The sequence below is a fragment of the Syngnathus typhle genome, linkage group LG16 (genome assembly GCF_033458585.1).
Source record: "Syngnathus typhle isolate RoL2023-S1 ecotype Sweden linkage group LG16, RoL_Styp_1.0, whole genome shotgun sequence".
Classification (NCBI taxonomy): domain Eukaryota; kingdom Metazoa; phylum Chordata; class Actinopteri; order Syngnathiformes; family Syngnathidae; genus Syngnathus; species Syngnathus typhle.
The window spans coordinates 2,132,769-2,137,500 of NC_083753.1; the positions used below are offsets into that span (position 1 = coordinate 2,132,769).

Sequence of the window (4,732 nt, forward strand, 5' to 3'; positions counted from 1 at the left end):
TATGTATATATATATATATATGTGTATGTATATATATATGTTTATGTATATATGTATATGTATATATATATGTTTATGTATATATGTATATGTATATATATATGTTTATGTATATATGTATATATATATATGTATGTGTATGTATATATGTATGTGTATGTATATATGTATATGTATATATATATATATATATGTGTATGTATATGTGTGTATATATATATGTGTGTATGTATATATCATACACATACATATATATTTATACATATATACATACACATATATATATACATATACATACACATATATATATATATACACACACATATACATACACATATATATATATATATACACACACATATACATACACATATATATATATATATATATATACACACACATATACATACACATATATATATATATATATATATATATATATACACACATATATACATACACATACATATATACATATATACATACACATACATGTATATACATATATACATATATACATATATACACATACATACATACGCATACACATATATACACATACATACATACGCATACACATATATATACATACATACATACGCATACACATATATATACATACATACATACGCATACACATATATATACATATACATACATACGCATACACATATATATACATATACATACATACGCATACACATATATATACATATACATACATACGCATACACATATATATACATATACATACATACGCATACACATATATATACATATACATACATACGCATACACATATATATACATATACATACATACGCATACACATATATATACATATACATACATACGCATACACATATATATACATATACATACATACGCATACACATATATATACATATACATACATACGCATACACATATATATACATATACATACATACGCATACACATATATATACATATACATACATACGCATACACATATATATACATATACATACATACGCATACACATATATATACATATACATACATACGCATACACATATATATACATATACATACATACGCATACACATATATATACATATACATACATACGCATACACATATATATACATATACATACATACGCATACACATATATATACATATACATACATACGCATACACATATATATACATATACATACATACGCATACACATATATATACATATACATACATACGCATACACATATATATACATATACATACATACGCATACACATATATATACATATACATACATACGCATACACATATATATACATATACATACATACGCATACACATATATATACATATACATACATACGCATACACATATATATACATATACATACATACGCATACACATATATATACATATACATACATACGCATACACATATATATACATATACATACATACGCATACACATATATATACATATACATACATACGCATACACATATATATACATATACATACATACGCATACACATATATATACATATACATACATACGCATACACATATATATACATATACATACATACGCATACACATATATATACATATACATACATACGCATACACATATATATACATATACATACATACGCATACACATATATATACATATACATACATACGCATACACATATATATACATATACATACATACGCATACACATATATATACATATACATACATACGCATACACATATATATACATATACATACATACGCATACACATATATATACATATACATACATACGCATACACATATATATACATATACATACATACGCATACACATATATATACATATACATACATACGCATACACATATATATACATATACATACATACGCATACACATATATATACATATACATACATACGCATACACATATATATACATATACATACATACGCATACACATATATATACATATACATACATACGCATACACATATATATACATATACATACATACGCATACACATATATATACATATACATACATACGCATACACATATATATACATATACATACATACGCATACACATATATATACATATACATACATACGCATACACATATATATACATATACATACATACGCATACACATATATATACATATACATACATACGCATACACATATATATACATATACATACATACGCATACACATATATATACATATACATACATACGCATACACATATATATACATATACATACATACGCATACACATATATATACATATACATACATACGCATACACATATATATACATATACATACATACGCATACACATATATATACATATACATACATACGCATACACATATATATACATATACATACATACGCATACACATATATATACATATACATACATACGCATACACATATATATACATATACATACATACGCATACACATATATATACATATACATACATACGCATACACATATATATACATATACATACATACGCATACACATATATATACATATACATACATACGCATACACATATATATACATATACATACATACGCATACACATATATATACATATACATACATACGCATACACATATATATACATATACATACATACGCATACACATATATATACATATACATACATACGCATACACATATATATACATATACATACATACGCATACACATATATATACATATACATACATACGCATACACATATATATACATATACATACATACGCATACACATATATATACATATACATACATACGCATACACATATATATACATATACATACATACGCATACACATATATATACATATACATACATACGCATACACATATATATACATATACATACATACGCATACACATATATATACATATACATACATACGCATACACATATATATACATATACATACATATATATATATATATATATATATGCTGTGTTATATACACATATATACATATATATATACACATATTAAAGATGCACCGATCCGATATCTGGATCGGATATCGGTCCCGATATCAACAAAATTAATGGATCGGGTATCGGAAAATGCAGCCGATCTGTGAGCCGATCCTTTCCTTAATCTATTGGGACGCGGGCTACGTCATACGTCAGCAGCACGTGTGCCGCGGGACGCGGACTACGTCATACGTCAGCAGCACGTGTGCCGCATCCCGCGAGTTTTCTAAACAAACGCAAACATGGAGCGAACGAAAGAGTCAGCTGTGTGGAGGTATTTCAAACTTAACACGCCAACTAGCTCGACGGCAGTTTGTAATATCTGCAAAGCTAATGTTGCCAGGGGTGGTGGTAGTACTGCCAGTTATAGTACTACCAATTTAATTAAGCATCTCCAGAAACACCACGCAACGGAGCACCAGGAGTTCCAGCAGTTGAGCAAATCAAAGGGAGCGGGAGGTGGTCCTACAAAGCAGTTAACGTTAGTAGATGCACTGCAAAGACGGGAGAAATTCCCAGTCAATAGCGCAAAAGCAACGGGAATTACAGAGAAAGTGCTGGAATTCATGGTTTTGGATGGACAACCGATGAGTGTTGTTGAAAACGAGGGCTTCCGACGTTTACTTGAGCACCTGGAGCCACGGTACAATTTGCCATCGCGCAAGTATTTTTCTGAGACCGCACTGTCAGAAATGTATGAAAAAGTGTGCGAACACTTGTCACAACAATTAAGAGATGTAGATGTCATGAGCTTCACAACTGATATCTGGAGCTCGGAGGTGTGCCCCATGTCTATGTTGAGTTTAACTGTGCACTGGTTAGACAGGAATCACACCCCTCGCAGTGCCATGCTGCAAGCTAAAAACTTCCCCGGAGCACACAACGGTGACACAATTTCGACTGCCATTAAGGCAATGCTTGATAAGTGGAATATTCCACTCAACAAAGTGCATGTCATTCTCAGGGACAATGCCAGGAATATGAAAAAGGCCATGGAAAAGATGGGAGTGTGCAGCTTGGGCTGTTTTGCTCACACACTACAGCTCGTTGTTAACGAGGGGCTACTGTCTCAGCGAAGTGTGAGCGATGCGATTGCACACGGCCGACAGATTGTGAAACATTTCAAACATTCTCCACTTGCTTATTCACGGCTATATGACGTCCAACTCCAGATGCAAATGCAACCTAAACGCTTACAACAAGACGTCAGAACAAGATGGAACAGCACCTACTTCATGATACAGAGTCTGCTGGAACAGAAGCGCGCAGTAGGTGCCTATGTTGTGGATTATGATCTGCCCACAACACTGACTGCTAACCAGTGGGCCTTGCTGGAGAGAACTAGCACTGTTTTGGAACCATTTGAAGAGCTGACCAGGAAAATGAGCTCATCCACCGCCTCCACTGCTGATGTCATATCAGCCTTCAATGTCCTCAAGCGCATCCTGACCAAGGAAGACGAGGCAGATGCTGGCATTAAAACGATGAGAAAGACCCTGCGCCAAGCTGTCAAACAACGTTTTGACTCAGTAGAAGATGAGCCTCTGTACGCCCTGGCCACTTTGTTGGACCCAATATATAAGGACAGGTAAGATATTTTAAGCTGACATACTCAACAGGCCGTGAGCTATTAGCTGTGATATAATCACAACATATCACGGTCTGAAGTGAGCTATTTCTTTTAT

At 31.8% G+C, this 4,732-nt stretch overlaps 1 long non-coding RNA gene across 1 annotated transcript in view; it reads left to right on the top strand.

Moving 5' to 3' along the window:
• Nucleotides 1–4,533: 4,533 nt before the first annotated feature.
• Nucleotides 4,534–4,732, top strand: part of LOC133169757 (uncharacterized) — a 1,710-nt gene continuing 1,511 nt past the window's right edge. The window contains exon 1 of the long non-coding RNA XR_009718451.1: nucleotides 4,534–4,635. This is a non-coding gene — a long non-coding RNA (uncharacterized LOC133169757). The remainder of the gene's footprint in view (nucleotides 4,636–4,732) is intronic.